The sequence below is a fragment of the Mirounga angustirostris genome, unplaced genomic scaffold (assembly GCF_029215605.1).
Source record: "Mirounga angustirostris isolate CCGP_5_RB_7025 unplaced genomic scaffold, mMirAng1.0.hap1 SCAF_14, whole genome shotgun sequence".
Lineage (NCBI taxonomy): Eukaryota > Metazoa > Chordata > Mammalia > Carnivora > Phocidae > Mirounga > Mirounga angustirostris.
The window spans coordinates 7513460-7537459 of NW_026991722.1; the positions used below are offsets into that span (position 1 = coordinate 7513460).

At 45.1% G+C, this 24000-nt stretch overlaps 1 protein-coding gene across 7 annotated transcripts in view; it reads right to left on the reverse strand.

The window, feature by feature from the left end:
* SOCS6 (suppressor of cytokine signaling 6) overlaps positions 1 to 17429 on the reverse strand; it is a 99530-nt gene extending 82101 nt beyond the window's left edge. For 3 of the 7 annotated variants that reach the window (XR_010407230.1, XR_010407229.1, XM_064577752.1), the window contains exon 1: positions 10995 to 11173. The gene's annotated coding sequence lies outside the window, so the exon portion shown is untranslated. Of the gene's footprint in view, positions 1 to 10994; positions 14647 to 15686; positions 16781 to 17269 lie in introns of those variants that run through there. The other 4 variants (XR_010407231.1, XR_010407232.1, XR_010407228.1 and 1 more) reach the window with 4 other exon arrangements.
* Between the last annotated feature and the right edge of the window lie 6571 nt (positions 17430 to 24000).

Genomic DNA, 24000 nt, shown 5'->3' on the forward strand with positions numbered 1-24000 from the left:
GGGAAAAAAAAAGGTTACTCAAGAAATGATGATGAGAGGGTTGGATAACCATTTGGGAGTGGTGGAGAAAGCAAAGCTTTTACTTTCTTATATAAAAATACTGTGCAGAAGGATCAAATATGCAAACATAAAAAAAATAAAAGTTGGAGAAAAATCTTTAAAAAATCTTCACACTGCAGAAAGCTTTTCTATACATAACATAAAACCGTGAAGCCACAGAGGAAAAGAATGACAATCTAACAATGCAAAATTTATAAATTTCTGGATAGCCAAAAGAATGGCATAACTAAAGCCAAAAGATAAACTGGAGAAAACTGCAAACACATGACAAAGGATTAATTTCTGTAACACAGACTGTGCTCTTAGAAATCAGTATGAGAAAGGCACACAATCCTATAAGCAAATGGGCACAATATACAAAAGAACAGTTCACACAAAAAGAATAACAGAAGAAAAGAAAGAAGGAAGAAAGGCAAGAAAGCAAGAGAAACCAAGCAAGCGAGAGAGGGAGAAAACAAATTCAAGTAGCCAATCATCACCCTAGAAGATTTTCAATTCACTCATAACAAAGAAATTAAAAGGAATCCGGGGTGCCCGGAACTGTTCTATATCTTGATTGTGGTAGTAGTTACATGACTGAATATATTTGTTAAAACTCAACAAACCGTACACTATAAAGCCTGACTTTCACTATAGGTATATTCTAAAGATCTTTATTTATTTATTTGAGAGAGAGAGCACAGGCACGCACACATGTGGGGAGTAGAGGGAGAGGGACAAGCAGACTCCACGCTGAGTGCGAGCCCAACACAAAACTCAATCTCATGACCCTGAGATCATGACTTGAGCCGAAATCAGGGAGTCAGATGCTTAACTGACTGAGCAACCCAGGCGCCCCTCACTGTAGGGTATGTTGTATCTCAATTTTAAAAATGCACTAAAAAGGAAAACAAAACGATAATATCGCTCACCTATGAATTTGTAAAAGTTAAATCAATTAACAATGTTGGCAAGGGTATGAAAAACTGAGCACTCATAACTCACTGCTGAAGTATAAATTGGTACAGTTTGTGGAGAATTATTTGAAAATATTTATCAAAAACTTAAATTTACATATGCTTTAACGAAGTAATTATGTGATCAGGAATTTGTGTTTTGGATATATACTCATGCATATGGAAAATTATGTTCCCTACAGCATTAAAAATTTTAAAAGCTACTATTATTTGATCATTTACCTAGTACTGGTACATATAGGCCACACATTAGCCTAATACATGCCAGGCTTTGGTTTAAGCCTTCTGAATATACAGCATCTCATTTAATCCTTAGAACCCTGTGTGTCCCATGCTGTGCAGAAAGCAGTCTAACACAGTGGGAAGCACTCTGGAACCACAAAGCATGAGTTCATGTATTTCCTGGGTTCACAATTTAACAGTTGTATGATCTTCAAAATAACGGTAGCTACCACTCAGGTCGGTTGTGAGGTTTAAATGTGTTAATATATGTGGTGTCCTCACAACATCACCGTGTAGCACGTACTAGGGCTGCATGTGTTTGCAGCTAATAGTAGTAGTCAAAATAGTAATATTCCCACTGTATAGATGGGAAAGATGAGGCAGAGATTAAGGGTGTGCTTAAGATCAAAGAACTGATTCTACAGAATGAGCCCACTTATTCACTACACAATTTACTGAATAGTCTATTTTGGCAAAAATGCAGAGTTAACCTAAATATCAGGAAACAAGAATAATATACAACAAAAATCAGTGGCCAAGTTTAATAAATTATAATCCACCAATACGATGGGAATATTATGCAGATAAAGAGATTCAAATACATTGAAGGGCAAGCTACAAACAAAGGTGAAGGGCAAGCTACAAAACAAAATGCAAACATGATCCCATTTGTATACGTATTTATATACCTACATATATATAGTAAAAGTCTCAAAGAATATCCAGTATCGATGACTGCAACTCTAGTGACCAGGACAAGGAGTCAGGAACCCCAACAGCCTGCTATTTTCTATACAGGTATTGTCTGCTTTTTGAATTGCGCCTTACGCCATGTTACTTTTACAAAAAGACCTACATCAGTACCTGTTTGTGCTGATCAAAAGAAATCCACAGAGTATTTCTGGCTTTTATGGAAAAGGCAAAAGGCAGAAACAGCATTCAGTGTTTGTCTGGCAGTGAGCAGGGTGGGAGGCCGCACTCACTCAAACAGCGAGCGCGGCGCTCCCCAGCGCCTTCCCCGGGAACTGCACTCAGCATCTCAGCCTCCGGCCCCCAGAGCTTTGAACTGTGTCTGTGAGCATACGTGCTTTCTCTTGGTTTGTTCTATGCATCCGTTGGCAAGATGTGTTTTAAGGTATCAGAAAAGCCTAAAATAGGTTATTTTGGGGAGTCTGGAAATGCTCAAAACATTTCCCATATAAATTAATGATAACTGCTTCTTCATTTTACATACCATTTTGGCTCATAAAAGGTTTCACGGGAACACCCGGCTTTCAGATAGTGGGGGAATCCTGTTATTAGATCTTTCTGTAACCAGTGAGCACATTTCACTTTACTACAAAACAACCACCCCACTGCACCCCGAGAGAAGAAAACACGCAGTCTAGGTAAAATACGTATTTGTGTGTTTCGGTCACCTCTTATCCAGAAAAGCAGGACTCTGATACCCTCAGGGTCAAAGGTCTCAACAAGTTTTCCTAAATCCATCTCTCCTTACACCTTCCCCAACTGTTCCCCATTCTCCCTCGCATCCTCTCAGGATGCAAACTTCTCCCCTTTATGCCCTGTGCCATCCCAGGCACCTACTCTCATGCTTCAGTCTTCTGCTTCCCTGTTCACGAGGGGGACTCTTCTGCTGGCTCTGTTCCTTACGTGCACCAGGAACGAACACCTTATGCAACCCAAATCCCTGACCTCGACAACCTGGGCTCCCTAGGGTTTGCCCTATATAGCAAGTGCTTCTTATCATTCACTGTGATTTCTCTAGGTTTCCTTAACCACTCTGTGCCCCCCTCTCCTGCCTTATTTATCATTCCAGGTGACATCCTTGTCCTGACACTGGTAAGACACTGCACTTCCTTGAAAAGTAGGAGGAGATGCTTCCAGCCCTGCGCAGAGATGAAAAAGACCTTACCCTCAAGGACCGTAGATTCCAGTACAGGCTATAAGCAAGCAGACATTTGCAGAAGACTGAGGGAAGGGCTGCAAAGGCACAGAGTTTGGATGCTATCCCCAGAGGAGAGATACCCAGGAGGAAGAAGGAGGGGTCCTGCCACCACTGTTACTACCTCTGCCCCCCATACGACTTCTATTACCAACACCAGCACAACTACTGCTGAGAGGTGACTACATCCTGAAAAATGTACATTAATCTTCTTAATCCTCATAAGAACTCTATTGGAAGGTACTATCTTTATATCTTTATCTCCATTTAATAGAAGAGGAAGCCAAACCTTAGAAAGTTTAACAATCTGGGACACCTGGGTGGCTCAGCTGGTTAAGTGTCTGACTCTTGGTTTCGGCTCAGGTCATGATCTCAGGATCCTGAGTTCGAGCCCCACATCAGGCTCTGTGCTCAGGGCAGAGTCGGCTTGAGATCCTTTCCCTCTCCCTCTCCCTTCCCCACTCAAGTGCATGCTCTTTCTCTTTCTCTCTCTAAAATAAATAAATAAATAAAATCTTTAAAAAAAAAAAAGAAAGTTTAACAGTCTGCCCAAAGTCACAAGGGAAGGGGCCAAGTAACAGACACAAGTGCTGACCCGTGGTGCATGATCTAGAATCTACCACCTTTTCTGACTGTATTAGAATGGGAAAGCAGAGCCTAGTGACTAAGATCACAGATCCTGGAACCACGCTACCTGAGTTCAAATCAAGCCAGCATTTCCGAATGACTGTGCACATCCATGCCTCAGTTTTGTCATTTAAAAATAGATATCAAACAAGTATCTACCCAGGGGAACTCACTTCTGGCACGGTGACCCGAGAAGGTTGATAAATCCTCTCTGCAAAAGGTAACCATAAAGTTGGGTCAAAATGTAGAAAGCAACCATTTCAGCACTTTGGAGATAAACTAACTGCATGCAAGAACTGAGGAACTTATTTGTGAAAACCACCCAACTTTAGGACTTCATTAAAATTACAAACTTTATGCTCCAAAACACGTCAAGAGAGAACAAGTCACAGACTAGGAAAAAATATTTGTATATCACATATCTGATATAACACCTTTAAGCAGAACAAATAAAAAACTCTTACAACTGAATTAAGACAACCTAATTTTTTTAAATGGGCAAAGGACATGGGTAGATCTTTTACCAAAGACGACAGAAGACGTGCAAATGGCTAACAAGCACATGAAAAGGTGCTTAATATTACTGGTCATTAAAAAAATATAAATTAGGGGCACCTGGGTGTCTAAGTCATTAAGTGCCTGCCTTCGACTCAGGTCATGATCCCAGGATCCTGGGATCGAGCCCCGCATAAGGCTCCCTGCTCAGCAGGAAGCCTGCTTCTCCCTCTCCCACTCCCCCTGCTTGTGTTCCCTATCCCGCTATGTCTCTCTCTGCCAAATAAATAAATAAATAAAATCTTTAAAAAAAAGAAAATATAAATTAAAGCCACAATGATACACCACTACACACCCATCTGAATGACCAGACCTAGTGTTAACAAGTACGTAGAGAAACTAGAACTTTCCTATGTTGCTGGTGGAAATGCAGAACCACCTGACTTTTAAACATTTCTCTGCTTTCCTTACTGTGAGAAAAATGTTAAAATGCGTGGCTAAATATATAGAACAAAAAGATTTAAGATAGAGCAGGTACATTTTAGACTCCTAGAAATCAGTGCATATCAGTTCATATGGATCATCTACTTTCTTTTTCCTACAGCTGTAGAGTACTTGTATACTGACTTTATTCTTTGTGTGGCACCTTGAGGAAGTTTCTCATTTTATCTTAGTTGACTTTGTCAGTCTTCTTTTATTGTTTGCTCCTTTTGTTGTCTTAAGAAATCCTGCCGATACTGAAGTCACATACTCTTCCGTATTTCCTATAAAAGTATTGAAGTTTTGCTTTTCATGTGTAAGTCCTTGATTAACCTAGTATTGATTTATATAAGGTAAGGATTATCTTACATTCTTCCACATGGACAACCAACTGGTTCAACACATTCACCAAAAAATACTGACCCTGAGGCGCCTGGGTGGCTCAGTCAGTTAAGCCTTCAACTCTTGGTTTTGGTTTAAGTTCAGGTCATGATCTCATGGGCCAGAAAATCCATGGGCCAGAAGATCTAGTCCTGCATGAGGCTCTCCAGCTCAGTGGGGAGTCTGCCTCAAAGATTCTCGCCCTCTGCCCCTCCCCTGACTCACTGGAGCACTCTTCTCTCCCTCTCACCCTCTCTCTAAAATAAATAAGTAAACCTAAAAAAAATACTGACCCTGATAAGAATCAAAGAAACAAAATTAAAATAGAAATGACTTTGCACAACTCAAATTAGCAAAGATTTTTCTAAATGATGATATTCATTACTTGAAAATGTCTTAATATAGTTGTTAAAAAAAAAAAGCTTAGTTCTATGCAACTGTTCACAAAACTTGGTTCTATGCAACTCTTAAAAAAATATTCATACTCTCTGACCCAATAATGCTGTTTTTAAAAACTCAAATAACATGAAACCAAAGCATAACAATGTCCCCTGCATTATTACATATGACAAAAAATAGATTTTAAGAATCAGAAACATTCTAATTTCCAACAGACTGAGAACTGTAAACAAAATTCTAGCACATCTACACAATGGAACTTTAGGGAACCACTAAAATTGATATTTATACAGGGTTATAAATAACATGAGGGAAAAGTTCATATTGTTCATTTGTTAAGTGCAAAAACACAGGAAACAAAATCATATGTACAGTGTGGTCTCGATTATGTAGAAAGAATAGGGAGGGACACCAGACCAGAAAGAAATACAGCAGCACTGCCATCTGGACCACAGAATGCTCCGTAAATACTGTTCTCAATACTTTATTTTCTAAATATTCTATAAATATGGCGTTTTTATAAGAAAAAGGTCTGTGAGTTTGTTTGTTCTTAAGTTACTTTTCTAAAGGGAATGGCTGAGTAAATCCCTCAAGTTAAAGCAAAATACAAGGCCTTTTCTTGGCTTTTGGTTTTACCACGACTGAACAAAAATATCTATCAATAGATAAGGATATTGTATTTTTTTTTTAAAGATTTTATTTATTTTTTGACAGAGAGAGAGACACAAGCAGGGGGAGTGGGAGAGGAAGAAGCAGGCTTCCCGCTGAGCAAGGAGCCCGATGCGGGACTCGATCCCAGGACCCTGGGATCATGACCTGAGCCGAAGGCAGACGCTTAACGACTGAGCCACCCAGGCGCCCCAGGATATTGTATTTTTTTAATGAGAACCTAGGCAGCCTTCTCTTTCTCTTCATCCCACCCAAAACAAGTTTTTGCCAATGTGACATTTAATTTTGATTTATGTATATACAGTCAGGTCTGACCTGAAATATTCAGTCTAAGTGAGTATTATATCAATATAGAGTTAATTAATACAGACTTAATATGTAAATATTAACTCTAAAAGAATAAACTCACCAGCTTTTCAGTGATCCTCTTAACTCCTTACTCAGTTTACATTCCACACTCAGTCATAATCCTTCCCTAGCATGTACCCTCAATTCCCTTTCCCACTTTGCTCTGAAACACTCTCTTGGCAAAACGACAACACTGCTTCAGTTCAACTCTGCCCACGCCATGCCTGCACCCTTACAGGAAAATGTGGCTGGAGAAACATGTAACCACTCTGCCTGGTCTCACTTAACGTCATGACCATGAACCTCTGCTGGAACCTTAATGCTGCCTGGAAATCCAACTACATTTCCCTGATCCATTCAGTCTCTCCCATTCCTTGTCAACCAACCCACATCTTTCTTCGCACCTGTAACACTTACTCCCCCCATCTTTAATCTCAGCTGATGGCCCAGCTTCCTATTTCACTGAGATAATTAGGACATGAGAAGAAAACTTCGGACAAAACCATCCTGTTACTTTACCGATCCATGCACCTCTCTAAAGGCCCTCCCATCCCAACAAGTTCCCCTCTGTACTGGATTGCTCCTAAAAACATCACTTCTCATATATACAAACTTGTCTTTACCCTATCTTCCCCGCCAACTATGGTTCCATCTCTTTAATCCCCTTTGCAACAAAACACCTTGGGAAAAACATACATACTGGAGGCCTACTAATCCTTTTCTCCCGTTTTCCCTCTACCCACATCAGAGACCTTCTCTATCCCATCAAACAGAAACTGCTCTGGTCAAGGTCACCAATGATGTCCCCACTGCAGATCCAGCATCAATGCTCAGTTCTTACCTGAGATGCTCTGTCCACAGCACCCGACACAGCTGATCCATCATTCTCAGACTACTGTGCCTCCGATCTCGTCACGCTGGATACCCCAGCACTCACGATGGGTCACTCTTTCTGCATCTACACCCACGCCCCAGTGACTTCACTCACTCTCATGCCTGAAATAGCACTGATGGGTCCTCCACTCCCAAATCCACATCTTTAATTGGCCTAGTTTCAGTCAACTCCCTTCTTGACACCGCCATTCACTGTGTTAGGGATGTCCGAGACCACACACGTTCAGCACTAAGCTCTGGATCTTTCCCATCCCAGCCCCACACCTACTCCACTCTCAGCCTTTCCCACTTAGGTCTGTGGTTACTCCATTCTTCCAACTGCTCAGATCAATACCTCCACAATCACCCGTGGCTCCCCTCTTTCTCTCACTTACCACGTCCAGGGTCATGGCTCAACTACTTTCAAAGTACACACAGAATCCGACCACTTGCTGCCACCACTGCCCCACGCACTGTGCTTGCTATCTCGGCCGCGTTACCTAACTGCCTCCTAATCTGTCTCCCTGCTTTCTCCTCTGGCCCCTATGTTGTCTTCTCAACACGAAGTGTGTTCGGGGAACTGGCACAAATGCTGACAGTGCCCTGAGTAATGAAGTCCTTTATCTCTGACCCAGGAGCCTCATGTCTTCTGGCAGCAACCAGGAAACTGCCAGGCTAAGGCAACAGCTTGAGCAGAGGGTGCGACCTCCTACCCCTTCCAGTTTTTGACAACTACATGCAAATAAAAATAAATGGAAAATAGTCAATGTAATAGAATCACTTTGACTTCTTTTAGGGCCTTCAGATCTTACACAATAAGCTTTATTTTTAAAAAGTAGTGTGAGGGGCACCTGGGTGGCTCAGTCGTTAAGCGTCTGCCTTCGGCTCAGGTCATGATCCCAGGGTCCTGGGATAGAACCCCGCATCGGGTTCCCTGCTCCGCGGGAAGCCTGCTTCTCCCTCTCCCACTCCCCCTGCTTGTGTTCCCTCTCTCGTTATGTCTCTCTCTGTCAAATAAATAGATAAAACCTTTAAAAAATGAATAAATAAAAAGTAATGTGACTATTTGCATGGTTACAAAGGTAGATAAAGAAATTTAAAGATAACCAAGTTAAGAAAAATGGACTTAAAGTTGCCAAGTAATTTAAAATTTAATGAATTAAGAATAAATTTAGGGGCACGGGAGTGGTTCAGTTGGTTAAACACCTGCCTTCGGCTCAGACCATGATCCAGGGTCCTGGGATCCAGTCCCACATTGGGCTCCCTGCTCAGCGGGGAGCCTGCTTCTCCCTCTCCCCGCCTCGCCCAAGCTCTCGCTCTAATAAGTAAATAAATAAAATCTTAAAAAAAAGAATAAATTTATAATTACAGCAAAAGCTCTAATAAATTTTCAACTGATTCTCTCCCACTTTGTAGGCTACTGACACAAAAATATAGGGTAGCACTAGTTTGCTGTGTGACACTGAGTGAATCTCTCCTTGGTGAGTCTGTTTCCCACATAAAATAAAGAGGCTGATCTCTAAAGCATGTCCAATTCTAAAGAATCTGATTCAGGGGAAATAAAAATATGCAGACTTAGAAATTTAACCTGCAGAGAACAAATTTTTACATGAGCATTTCTAAGCACCTTTTTAACTGTGTTCAATACATCTCTATTAAGTTAAATATGAAAATGTTCACAAATCCAATTATTTAAAATGTTAAGGGAGCTGGCTTAAATAAGAATTGATTAATGAAATAAATTCACTCCTCCTTAATTTTTTAATTCAGACTTTAACATTTAAAAATTTAAAAAGTAGATTTAGAAAGTAGAACACTTGGGGTGACTAGCTGGTTCAGTCGGTGGAGCATGCGACTCTTGATCTTAGGTCGTGAGCTCAAGCCCCACACTGGGTGTGGACATTACTTAAAAAATAAAATATTAAAAAAAAAGGGTAGCACACCTATATACCAGTACATCACTGTCTATGAGGTATATGCATATTAAATGTTTAATATATACATTTTTATACCTGTCTAGACACTTACCAATGTACTACACCAGCAAGTTCCCAGACTGTAAATTAGATATTTGGAACATACATGTTTTCTGACAAGGTCTAAACAAAACAAAACAAAAAACACAACAACCCCACCACCTTTTTCAGGAAGTTACTAGGAGAATGAGCTCCACTAAATCAAGGAAGTAAAGTAAGAAACAGAATACAGGTAACCTCAGTTAGGAAAGAGGAGAAATGAATCTCTAGGTTAGGGGCACCTGGGTGGCTCAGTCATTAAGCGTCTGCCTTCAGCTCAGGTCGTGGTCCTAGGATTCTGGGATCGAGCCCCACGTCGGGCTCCCTGCTCCGCAGGAAGCCTGCTTCTCCCTCTCCCACTACCCCTGCTTGTGTTCCCTCTCTCACTGGTGCCTCTCTCTGTCAAATAAATAAAATCTTAAAAAAAAAAAAAAAGGATCTCTAGGTTAATATTAAGGCTCCTGCTGTTCGGCCTGTTTGAGATACTGTCCCTGCCGCTTATGGCTCTTCCCAAACACAGGTCACCCTCCAAGAGCCAGCTCAACTGTGACCGCCTCCATGAAGACACAAATCCAAATTCCCCACCTCCCAGGAGTAAATGAAAACATCCTGCATCCACAAGAAGAGCTGCACACATCAGACTCCACTCTAAAATCTACTAGTACTGTGGTATGTGACTTTGGGCCGATTACTTAACCACCCTTAGTCTCACTTTCCCCATTATCTACCTAAGGATGAAGCTGGTCAATAATCAGAAGCTTCCTTCTAATTCTAAAATGCAGTAATTTTCCAAATGCACAAAACTACTAAAATCCTAAAATAATTCTATGTGTGTGACATGCTTACATATTCCAACAGTCTGTGACATTTGGTAATAATAATATTCCCTAAGTACATTTTTTTCACTTTTTCAAAAGCAGTTGTCAACAGATAAAAGTGACTATTATCATAGGGATGATTATTTCCTTTAAAACCAAAATTAAGCTTTACTAAGAAAGATCTCATTACTATAAACACCAAAATTCGCAAAAGGAAAATCATGCAAAGTAACAGTATACCACTGAGAATTCATCTTACTTTACTGGTGTATTAACCCTGTTGCTTCAACCATCCAATGTTACTGGGGTACTCAAAATAACACCTATCACTATAAGAACAACCATTAGCCGGGCTCCCTGCTCGGCAGGGAGTCTGCTTCTCCCTCTGACCCTCCCCCCTCTCATGCTCTCTCTCTCTCTCAAATAAATAAATAAAATCTTTAAAAAAAAAAAAAAAGAACAACCATTAGCAGTTCCAAATAACAGGCTATCTAGAGCACGTGAATACACCTTTTCTAAATCGTTCTAAAGAATAACATCAAATTCTTAAAATTGTTTTTGATGAACATCTTTCCCATTGGGAGCCATATATTCCTCTGTTCTCTTAAAAGGGAAACCTTAAACACAAACGTGTATATCAAATATAATCTCATGCTGTCACTGAAGTGCTATATATAGACAGATGCCTCTTGACGACCAAATTTACCTGTTGAAAAACTTCAGGATGGCATCTTCAGGTTCACTGATGCTCAGATAATGGTTTGTGTCCCAGGCCTTCAGAGATCCGCCGTCTTCTCTTTCTTTCTTCTCTATTACTCAACAGTCTGCTCCCAAGGACAACGGGATAGCCACTGCTCCCCAAACATAGTCTCCAAGTGTGATGCCCTTTTAATAATTTTAAGAAAACATTTCAGTGTGATGGCTGTTAACAGTGATTAAAAATATATATATTACAACAGTATGAAAACAAGAGCCTGGAGCTTTGCAGAAGGCCAAGTGCAGCACCTTTTTTGTTCTACATCTCCCACCAACTGACTGCAGTGACCCAGTGCCAAGCAACTCAATAGCTGCTCACATCTGTAACCCTCACGATCCTAGTAGCTGGCACCATTAATACTTCTGTGAGCTCTGTCTTTCCTCTTTTATTTTCATTTTTCTTGTCCCTTTGGTCTTACACCCTTTCCCCACACAGGGCTTCCTTAAGAAAAACCAAGTCTTGGGGCGCCTGGGTGGCTCAGTTGGTTAAGTGTCTGCCTTCGGCTCAGGTCATGATCTCACTCCTGGGATGGAGCCCTGCATCGGGCTCCCTGCTCAGCAGGGAGCCTGCTTCTCCCTCTCCTTCTGCAGATCCCCCGCTTGTGATCTCTCACATACACTCTCTCTCAAATAAAATCTTAAAAAAAAAAGAAAGAAAAAGCAAGTCTTATATACCTGGTACTGATTACCCAGAATGCTCTTTTTAACCAATCACAGTATATTTTAAACTGATTATATTTTTTAAAGATTTTATTTATTTATTTGACAGAGAGAGAGAGAGAGCACAAGAAGCGGGAGCAGCAGAGAGAGAAGCAGGCTCCCCTATGAGCAGGTTCAATCCCAGGACCCTGGGATCATGACCTGAGCTGAGGGCAGATGCTTAACCAACTGAGCCACCCAGATGCCCCTAAACTGATATTAATATTAGCATTTGTTATATTCCAGGCACTGAATCCATACATTTATGTACATTTTCTTGTTTAATTTCCACAACAATGCTGAGAAAGGCACTATTACATTTTACAGATAAAGCAAATAAGACAGAATTTATTTTAAAAACCTACCCTATAAAGTCACAGAGCTGAAATTCAAACCTCGATCCACATCCCTATGAAAGACTGCCTTCATCAGCCAGTTAGCTATCTAGGCCTCCTACTTGACTGATTCCAAATGAGGTTTTTCCCTCCTGCTGAATTCTGCATCACATAACTGAGAATGCCAGGGCTTCCAGACAACGAAGGGTTTACCTTATCAAGCTATGTGCGCTAACATCAAGGGAAGTGTGCTTTGGAGTTGTTACTCTCCACACACTATAGATAACTACTCTTCCAGAAGTGATGAATGCCTGTGCATCTTCGTGACTGGACAGCTGGACACTTGAATGAGCTCAGACCCACATTCTGGCTCTACAGGTAAAGACAGTTCCTGGCGCACCTGCCTGGCTCAGTCAGTAGAGCAACTCTTGATCTTGTGGTCATGAGTTTGGGACCCATGCTGGGAGTAGAGCTGACTTAAAAAAAAAAAAAAGCTCTCCCTGTGTAGGGTGACTTGGGCCCTGAAGTTACAAGAATGTTGGCCTTATTAGGGCCATGACTTACTCAGCTGAGCAGATCAGCTCAGATGGCAATGAGCAACACAAAAAAACCAACAGATTTCTACCATCTACACAGCAAATCCTTGCCTTTAGTGTGTAGATAACAATGTAAAAACTACAAGCACTTTCTGTACACCATGTCCCCATGGGATGTGTTAGGGAGACAGAGAACCACAGACCACATTCTGCCCATGTGGGACTTGGAAGAGGAGAAAGACCAAAAGAAATAAACAAAATAGTTATACACTGCAGTAAACATTATGATGAAAACATACAAACTGGTAAGATGGGGCTCCTGAAGGAGCTATAAGAGTAGTCAGGAAAGCCTTCTCTGATGCAGTGAACCTGGCATTAAGATCGGACAATGAACCAACCATAAGAACGACATTCTAGGCAAACAACTACATGTCAAAGGTGAGGAGGCCAGAAGCAGCCTGGAATGTGAGGGAATAGAAAGGCTAGAGGGTAACTTTGTGGTGAGGAAGACAGGGTTGCTCAAGATGAACGAAAGAACTGGGCAGAAATCTTGTAGCCCATGGTGGAGAGTTTGGATTTTACTTTAAACAAAATATATATTCACAATAAGTCTGTCAGGTGGATTTATTAACCTCACTTGAGCCCCACAAAAGGAGTAAGACTCAGAGGGGATATAAAATGTGTTTAAGGGGCGGGGCGCCTGGGTGGCTCAGTTGGTTAAGCGACTGCCTTCCGCTCAGGTCATGATCCCGGAGTCCTGGGACGGAGTCCCACATCGGGCTCCCGGCTCAGCGGGGAGCCTGCTTCTCCCTCTGACCCTATCCCCTCTCATGCTGTTTCTCTCTCTCTCTCTCAAATAAATAAATAAATCTTTAAAAAAATGTGTTTAAGGGGCGCCTGGGTGGCTCAGTCGTTAAGCGTCTGCCTTCGGCTCAGGTCATGATCCCAGGGTCCTGGGATTGAGCCCCACATCCGGCTCCCTGCTCCGCGGGGAGCCTGCTTCTCCCTCTCCCACTCCCCCTGCTTGTGTTCCCTCTCTCACTGTCTCTCTCTCTGTCAAATAAATAAAATCTTAAAAAAAAAAAATGTGTTCAAGGTCACAAAGCTAGTAATGTATACTAAAGATCAAACACCTCCAAAAGGTCCTCAGTATGCAACACGAGAATTCAAATCTTAAAGGACTTTATCTGAGTACATCCATTCTTGAAACATCAATGAGACCAACGGCCACCTAAAAATAATTGCCCCATTCAGTAAAATTTAATGTTTGTATGCATCATCAGAAACTGAAGTCAGTTTAAAGTAAAATGTGCCCTTAGTTCTAAAGCCTTCACTACTTATTAGCTAAACCAACCTACTCTACAGAATAACAGATTAACCACAAAAACATTAATGACAGTTTCATTGTCGATACAATTTAAAACATGTCCCAATGCTGTTTTGTTTTTACTGTCTGAACTACTCTTTCGATCAATCTAGTCATACAAGAAAGTTCCCCTTTTTATGACATACACTAGTTTTTATAAATTTCTCCCTTGTAAAAGGAGTAATTTTACAGAAATACTCAGGCACCACAGATGTGCCATTTTCAAAACTGGAAAAAGATTAGGGATGAGGACCAAGAACTGAAATAATCTTCACTTCCCATAAAAGATGCAACAAACAAAATAGCAAACAGTGATATTAGCTTAGGTCACTTACTTACCTACCTACCGCTATTGAGTATTAAAATCAATGCACACACATCCACTAGTTATACTATATATAAATAACATGGGGTTATCTGACTTCATATTCAACATATTTGTGTATCAACCCATTCCACATGACTGCGTATTTTTGAGAGAACAGTAATTGCCACAAATTCAGAAATGGACATACTTTCTTTTTTCAGACTATATTGACTCTTAAATAAGATCACACAGTTACTTCTATGAGCAAAATAAAAGATACTTGCTTTTTTTAAGATTTTATTTATTTATTTGACACACAGAGAGAGAAAGAGTGAGAGAGAGAGCACAAGCAGGAGAAGCTGTAGGCAGAGGGGAGGGAGAAGCAGGCTCCCTGCCGAGCAAGAAGCCCCATGTGGGGCTCCATCCCAGGACCCTGGGATCATGACCTGAGCCGAAGGCAGACGCCCAACCTACTGAGCCACCCAGGCGCCCCGAAGATACTTGCTATTAATAACAGAAGTTTCCTGAAAACTGACCACAATGGAGAAAACTACCAGAGTTTTCTCTGAGGAGTGAAGTTACATAACAAGACATAAGCAGACACTTGTTTCTGTTCCCCAGAAAGAGGGCCGTTAAAAGGAATAGTCAATCGGACGGCAAAATGGGTAGGAATCCAGTCAGCACAGCAGAGCTTTTCCTCCCAGGTCATGGCAGAGCCCAGGAAGGCTATGTCCCAGGTCAAGGTCACCCAAACCCCTTCTCCAGCACTCCCTGCAAGGTGCTGCGTTGGCAGGGCGCCACGTGCCACCCGAGGGTGTGCCCCTGGCTTCTGGGGAGGCCTTGAAGGCCGGCCCTATCTTCCCACTAAAAGAAGGGGAAGGGGCAGTGCCAGGTACCTCCCACCAATTTAGAAGGCATTTAAAGGTCATAATAAAGGGGAGGGGCGCCTGGGTGGCTCAGTCGTTAAGCGTCTGCCTTCGGCTAGGGTCATGATCCCAGGGTCCTGGGATCGAGCCCCGCATCGGGCTCCCTGCTCAGCGGAAGCCTGCTTCTCCCTCTCCCACTCCCCCCTGCTTGTGTTCCATCTCTCGCTGTGTGTCTCTCTCTCTGTCAAATAAATAAATAAAATCTTAAAAAAAAAAAAAAAAAAAGAGTAAAGACCCAGGGGCGCCTGGGTGGCCCACTTGTTAAGCATCTGCGTTCAGCTCAGGTCATGGTCCCAGGGTCCTGGGATCGAGCCCCGCATCGGGCTCCCTGCTCATCGGGAAGCCTGCTTCTCCCTCTCCCGCTCCCCCTGCTTGTGTTCCCTCTCTCGCTGTCTCTCTCTCTCTGTCAAATAAAATCTTTAAAAAAAAAAAGGGGGGGGGGAAGTATTTCAAAAGAGATGCTGAACTGAGACCTAAAAGGGGAAAGGCGCATCCTCAACCAGACCGGACAGTGGAAAGCACTTGCCCAACCCCAGCCCGTAAGTCCTTCTGAGAACCGTTATCAAGTGGACGGTCCGCGAGGCAGCCGCCCCGAAGGCAAGGAGGGAACGTCAGGGAGGCCACTGGGCCCGAGGGGCTGAGGCGGCATATCCTGTGTTCAGAACAGAGACAGCGTCTCAGAGTCACCGCGTCCACGGAGACGGTACGGCCGTGAGGAAAAACCAGGAGGCGGCACACGGGAGAAGGAAGTCGCACAGGCCGCCCTTCCCTGCTTTATCCGTGAAACCTGGCGAACCCCGCTGATGTTTCTCAACCACGACGCTTCTCCACGGCGCTACGCGTTCCGCCTAAAATTCACTCCTTCGGATGAGCCAAGTGGATTCCGCGTTCCTGGCCGGGTTTTTAAAAGTCAAGGTAAATTCACGCCGCCTGTGGGGGCAGCACCTCAGACCTTTCGTCTCGACGAGGGCGGCGGCGGGCTTCTGTTTGACGGCCCACGTGTCCGTACCCCAGGTGACGAGGCGACTGAAAACGCGCCGGGGACCCGCGCGGCGTCCCGTTCCCGCTTCCGCTGTGACGGCTGCGCTCCCCGTCCTCACACACACACAGGAGCGCGCGGCCCCATGCGGGCCGGGCGTCTGGTCCGAGCAGCAGACGCCGAGCTGAGGTCCGCATTACCTATTTCGTTCCCGGAAGCCGGGGTTTTGTCGCAGACTCCCGCCTGGCCCTTAATCCCAAGACGCGGGGACGGGAACCCCAGGTTTCGCGTTCCGACTGCACGCGAGGTCGGCGCCAGCCCGCCGCACACCGTCCAAGTTTTGTGCCAGGACCTGCCGCCGACACATGTCAATAGCTGCGCTGCAAATGAGCCACAACGGTGTCCCTGCAGTTGCCAAGTCCTGAGCAGACCGAGGACTAAGGCCCGTCTCGTTCCGGGGCAGTTTAAACGCCCGCAGCGCCCACCTCCGCGGGGGCCAATCACGCCCAGCGGCACCGCCACGCGCGGCGCACACGGGGGCCCGGCGCGACCTCCCGGCGGGCGGCGGGCGGCGGGCGGCGGCGGCGCCGACGCGGCCTGGGCCTCCCGAGCCCGCCCGCCCTCCGGCCCCCGCCCCGCAGCCCGAGCCGGAGCCCGAGGGCCGGCCGGCGGGGCGCGAGCCGCGCAGGCCCCGCGCCGCCGCCGCCCCAGGCCTCGCCGAGCCCCGGCCTCTCCCCGGCGGGGCTGCGGGCAACAAAGGCGGAGGCCCGGCCCGGCGCGCCGCGGACGGGGAGGCCGAGGGGTCGGGCCGGCGCTCGGCGGAAGCAGGCCTCGGCCCTCCCCGGCCTCCCGGGCGCCGCTTCCCCGCCGGCCGGCCCCCGCCCGCGGACCGCCGAGGCGGCCGGGGCCTCGCGCCGCCGGGACCCTCGGCTGCAGGCGCGCCGGGCGGCCCCCCAGCGCAGCGCGCGCCGCCCCGAGCGGAGCAGCAGCCCCCGCGGCCAGCCTCCCGGGTTACGGACGAGAGGGAGCCGAACGCAAAGCCCAGCCCCAGCCCCGGCTCGGCTCGCAGACGCTCACCCGGCGGCGGCCCGCTCCGCTTCCTCGCCCCGCGCCGGCGCGACTGCCGCGCTCGGCCCTCCTCTCCCGCAACTCCTCCTCCCGCCGCCTTCCTCCTCCTCCTCCTCCTCCTCCTCCAGGAGGGGCGCGCCGCGGCGCCAGGGCCCGAGCGCCGAGCCGGAGCTGAGGAGCCTAGCGGGCCGCCCCGCGCCCCCCCTCGGCCCGCGGCGCAGGCGGGCGTCCCGGCGCGGGGGGCGGGCCGGCGGGGGGCGTCCGGGGGTGGGGGCGGGGACGCGGGCGCCAGGGGACGGGAGCCGGGGCCGCCCGGGGGCGCGCCGGCTCTGAGAGCGGCGGGAGTCGTGGGGGGGGCGCTGGGGGGCCGTGGTCGGCGGCTGGAGTCCGGAGTCCGGGCCGCGGCCGGCCCGGCGTCCCCCTGGCCCGCGCGGGCTGCTGCAGCCGCTCCTCCCGGGCGCTCTTCGCGTGGCTGGTGCAGCAGGGGAACTCTTCTTGGCCCTGGGCGCCGGCCCTCCCCTTGCCCCTGCGGCAGGGGGCGGCCTCCGTGCGGTCGAGGTGCGCCCACCTGGAGCGGGGACCCGGGTCCGGTCTCCGCCGGGGGAGGGACCGAGGACAGTGGAGCACGCCTGCCGGAGCAGGGCCACGGAGGGAAGCCCCTCCCCACCCCTCCTCTGGCTTGATCGTCGAATTTGTTTGCTAGCGAGAACGTACCGCTTGTCTTAAGCCATCTACTTTCCCACGCAGGACTTTCAGTGTTTAAACCGTAGTTCACTGTTGTTTGTGCCGCTGAATTTCACGGTAGTGCGATGTGAAAAGTTGAGTGCTGGTAACTTGACTCATTTCTTTGGAAATCGGCTGAATGCGCCACTAACCTATAGCAATAACAGTAAATTTTAGTCATTGAGAAGCCACAGTAAAAAAATTCATTTATCTCTGATGAAAACCTATTAAAGATAGGTGTCATTAAAAGAAGTATGTTGACTTTAAAAGTTTTCTTTTTTTTTTTTTAAGATTTTATTTATTTATTTGACAGAGAGAGACAGAGAGAGGGAACAGAAGCAGGGGGGGTGGGAGAGGGAGAAGCAGGCTTCCTGCCGAGCAGGGAGCCCGATGCGGGGCTCGATCCCAGGACCCCGGGATCATGACTTGAGCCGAAGGCAGACGCTTGACGACTGAGCCACCCAGGCGCCCCAAAAGTTGTGTTTCTTTAACAGGACCTTTTAAAAAAGAAACAAGGCTAGGGAAAAGTCTTAATGTTCAAGTGTGAATTTGTATCTGAACTAGATCTCAATAAAGCTGTTACTTAAAAAAAAGTTCAAGTAATTTATCGTAATTACTATAAATGTCTAATTACAATATTCATCTAAACAATCTCGATTAATAATTTAAAAATTGGATTATCAGGTGATTCGATTGGTTTTTATGACTGAATAGTATATTTAAGGCTGATGTCATTTGTTGTGTGTGATTCAGCAGACCCGGTGTTCTCTTCAGTTCTTAACCTGTATTTATGAATAAAGCTTTACTGTTACTGTTATCCTGATGCAAATACAACTCAATTCTCAAATATCTAATTGCAGTGAATGTAAACTAAATAGAATGGTCAGAGAGGTTAACAGTAATAACAAATAATAAGCAAACTTTTCAACCCCACCCCCTCTATTTTAAGCCCCCTGGGAAAGAGGATGAGCGGTCTGGGTTAGTGATCTGTCATCTGATCTAAAGAAAACGGTAGCAGTGGGCCATGCGGCGGGCCTGGTGAGCACTGAGCCAGCAATGTACTGACTTCTCCAGCAGATAGGCTCAAACCCTGGGCTTCTGAGTCTGTCAGAGCTGGTCAGCATCTTGGCTTTGATAGTTCATATAGTTGTGGGACCTTAGCCGAGGTTTTCAGTTGTAATTTCAGTTTCTACTTGTAAAGAAGCAAGGTGGGGATGGGGGGAGTGGGTTTTGATGTGAACTATGTCAGATAGCTGTGAAGATTACATGAAATAATGCAAAAAACCGCTTAATTTGATGCCTGGTCCAGAAGGATTATCATTACTAAGGTAATGTATATTTTATGAGCCAGGCATTGCATTGAGTGCTTTTGAATGTATTACCTCCTTTAATTTTAACAAGTTATCTGTAAGTTCAGTATTATCATTTCCACATTACAGATGAGGAAACTGAGCCTTCTTGTGTATAAGTAGGAAATAACTTTCACACAGCTACTACAGGGCAGAGCTGAAATTCAGACTTAGGTCTCTCTGACTCCAGAATATGAGTTCTTAACCGTTAGATTAAAATAATATCAGTAATGCAGCAACAACTTTAGTGTAGTTACTAGTGGCTAAATACACTATTAAAATCTCCATGCTTCTTGGCCGGAGACGCGTGTTCTCATCCAAGCCTTCCTCTATCTGCAACTCAATCTCCCTTTGGGGGAAAACTTATCTTTGCTTATACTCAGCACAGCTGAGAGGCATGCCCAGGACTAAGACTTCTGATTAGACTCTTGCCCAGGATTCTAACCCTGGAGCAAGAGATGCAAACAAGGAGGGGGGATGGGAGCGGAAGGGGTTGGGATCCACCCTAGTAGGGTCCCTGGACCAGATTGTTCCTGGTGCCAGCCCCTGATAGCCTTCTAATAAACTCCCATTTTGCTCCTGCTAACCAATTTCTGTTTTCTGCAACCAAAAATGCTATCTGATAGATATACGTACTTGCTAAAAGATGATAATGACAAAGGGTGCCATTGAAACTCTCTTATTCAGGGAGCATAGTTCCACCTTTTCCTCCTGAAGTCATAGCTTCTAGAGCCAGAAGGACCTTTCTTGGTCAACGTCAATATCCTCATTTTATGGAGGAGGAAACAGACTCAGAGATCATACGACTTGTCCAAGATGACAAAGTTAAAAGCAGCTGAGTCATGACTTGAACTGCCATCTCCAGATTTACACTCTGGTTTGATTTCTAGCATTAAATAAATGTCTTACCTTCCTCCAGAAGGGGAAAAAAAGGAGCCCAGACTTGAGAAAATTGGGTGGAAGCAGGATGGGATACAGTAGCAGTCTTCCACCCTCTGGGCCCCTGGGAAAAGCTGCCCAAGTGAGCAAAATTCCACACCCTTAATTTTCCTTTCTCTTTCCCATTGTCCTTCTGCTGCCTCCCACCTTCCTGTCTTTGAGGATCCTGAGCTATCCCCCACTCATTCATGTTCCTTGTTTGGTACATATACTGTGTTGAAGAGTGTCCTCTAAAGATTCATGTCCTTCCCAGAACCTCAGAATGTGACTTGGTTTGGAAGTGGCATCTGTGCGGATATAGTTGAGTTGGTATGAGGTCCTACTGGAGAGGGATGAGGCCCTTGTCCAACATAATCGGTGTCTTTATGAGAGAAGAGACACAGAGGCAGATACGTAGGGGAAGGCAAGGTAAAGACACACAGGGAGAATGCTAGGAAGGCAGAGATTGCAGTGATACAACCAAGGAAGCTAAGGAATTCCAAGGATAACTGGCAGCCAGCAGAAGCTAGGAAGAGGCCAGAGAAGATCCTCCTCTAGAGCCTTCAGAGCCAGCATGGCCCTACCAACACCTTGATGTTATACTTCAAGCTCTCAGAATCATGAAAGAATATATGTCTGTTGTGTTAAGCACCCAGTTTGTGGTACTTTGGGGTGGTACATGGGGAATGAATCCAGGACTCCTAGGCCCACCCGCCCCATGTGGCTGTTCTCTGGAAGTCTCCTCCCAATTCAGGCTTCTCTTGTAGAGTCTCCCAGTTACCAGTGTGACCATAGGTCCCAGTTTGCCCAGACCGGTACCACGTTATAACTGTTGTTTTGGCACAAATGTTCACAGTGCCACTTGTCATCTCAAAATTGTTTCAGCTCAGATAATAAATTCCTTGTTCACCCTGACTTCCTCCTAAGGTGTAAAATAGTGACTCAGTTACCCAACATCAAAGCTCCTTCAGAATTGGACCCAACCTACCTCTCCAGCCTCATGATCCACTTTTTTTTTTTTTAAGATTTTATTTATTTATTCATGAGAGACAGAGAGAGAGAGAGAGAGGCAGAGGGAGAAGCAGGCTCCCAAGGAGCAGAGAGCCCGATGCGGGACTCGATCCCAGGACCCTGGGATCATGACCTGAGCCGAAGGCAGACGCTTAACCATCTGAGCCACCCAGGTGCCCTGATCCACTTCTTTATATCACACTTTGCTAGGTCACACTGGGCAACTCCGTCTCCAGATAGGTCCAGCCCTGTGCCTTAACTCATGCTCTTCTCTCTGCCAAGAATGTTCTTCCATTTCACCTGCCCCTACCTTCTGATTATTTCTGTTTATTGAAGATCTTTCTCATCATCAGTCAAGGTGCAGATCTGGCCAGTCAGAAGTGACGTCATCCTATTTAGAAACCCCGCCTTGGGTTCAACCTCTGTTAGAGCACTTCCCCTAAATTGCAAATTCTCTCTCCTCTTTGAATGCTGATGCTTTGTCTTTTTTTTTTTTCTTCAGATTTTATTTATTCATTTGACAGAGAGAGAGAGCACAAGCAGGGGGGAGTGGCAGGCAGAGGGAGAGGGAGAAGCAGGCTCCCTGCTGAGCAGGGCGCCTGATGCGGGGCTCAATTCCAAGACCCTGGGATCATAATCTGAACTAAAGTCAGATGCTTAACAGACTGAGCCACCCAGGCACCCCTTGTCTTTTTTTTTTTTTTTTTAAGATTTTATTTATTTATTTGAGAGAGAGAGAGAACACGAGCTGGGGGAGCAGCATAGGGAGAGGGAGAAGCAGGCTCTCCACTGAGCAGGGCACCTGATGAGGGGCTCCATCCCAGGACCTGGGGATCATGACCTGAGCCAAGGCAGACATTTAACTGACTAAGCCACCCAGGAGCCCCCCAAAGATGCTTTGTCTTATTCATCATTGCATTATGCTACTAGTTAGTGCCTTGAGTAAAGATTTTTCACACAATAGAGACTCAAGAAATGTTTGATAAGTAAATATGAATATTCCATTCCTCTCTCCATCTATTTGAGAATAGCCCAGTGATAAATGGGCTTTCAAAACCCTTCTAAAGATCCACTTCAAGATATAGGGTAGCTGGTTTGTCCTTTGGGAAGTGACAAATACCTGCTTTCTGGGAAAATGTCTGTGCTATTTTAATCAGAAGCTAGATTCTGCTAGCTGCAAATGGGCTGAAGTCAAAGGAATGATGCCTACCTCCCAGAACAATGAGCTCTGAGGATTTTTAAGACCTGGCAGAAGGTATGTGGGTACCTGTTGAGTCAGAAAAGCAGCACTGCAACAAAACACTGTTCTTATATAATGAGTCCATGGCACATCAGGCTTAGCTTCACATGATTCTCTATTTCAGATCAAAGATTCCTATTTGTAGACAACTTAAAGAAATACCTCACTCTTTTCCTCCCTCTCCACTTCCAGGATCCAGAGCCCCTCTGACCACTTAGGAATCTTTCACTGTGTAAGGTAATCCTGTTGATTTAGTGCGAAAAAATTTAGCAAATACCCATTATTATGAGGAGTTGATGGCATGAATTTGCCTCTCCTAGAAATTTAGGAGGTATGTCCAATACAAAGAATCACCCTGTATACACCTCTGCCCCCATTAAGCCAACAATGGAAGAATGTACTAGAATTCTTCCCTACAGTAGGCAGAGAGCCAGAAATCCTATGGCCTGCTCAGGGTAGTCTGGAACTGCCATCACTCCTCGGGTGACCTGCTAGCTGTGCAGAATCCCATCTCTTAGAGAATCCCCTTTCTATGGCAAGACAAAGTGAGTTGTTGGCTCACTGGATTCAAAAGCTAGGGCCAACATTTACAGAAAAATAAACTTCTACATATGTTTGTGATTCTAAAGCATTAGAAATTCCTGGCAAACCATAAAAAAGAAAAAAAATACGGTGCCTCCTATGACATTGACTAATATTCTGTATTAGAACTTCGTTTCTTTAGATTTGGAGTTATTAAAGTACAAATACCTTTCTAGAAGCAATAGCACTTTTAGGTGTCATTACCCTGTGATCTATATATTACTATCATATTGTTATTTGATTATTGCATCATTTTTAACTTTTTATATCTAGGTGTTCCCCAATTTACCCATGCAATTCCATTCTAAGAGCTTATTTGTAATTTATAAATTCAATACAATTTAGTGTTTCTAAGGAAAAATGCGATGTTATAAATGGTCATTAGATTTCCAGATTATCTCCTCTACCCAACAAAAAAGCTTGTAATACAATTTAATTATATAACTAGAATGAATTTTAATCTTCCTAGTGCTCTGATATGCTATATGTCATGTGAAAGCTATCCTAGTCTGTTAGTGGTAGGCTCCTGAGGAATGAGTAGAAACTGGGAATCACAGGGTTCAATGAACACATCAGGACTCAGCCCTCAGGAGGAAGGGCTTTGGAGGACCCACATGATACCAGAGCCTTGGATAAGTGAAATGCCTAGACTCAGGGCTGACTTCCAATCTAAACAGGGAAACTAAAGTAGGGGTCCGAGAAAAGTCGAAATTGAAAAGAAAATTTCCCCAGAATAAGTACTGTGTTAGGTACTGGGAATGTGTTAGGTACTGGGAGCCCCCAGTGTAAGTATGGTGTTAGGTACTGGTGTGGGTTGAATATATTCCCCAAAAGATATGCTGAAGTCCTAACCCCCATACCTGTGAATGTGACTTATATGGAAATGGGGTCTTTGCCGATGTAATCAATTTAAAATG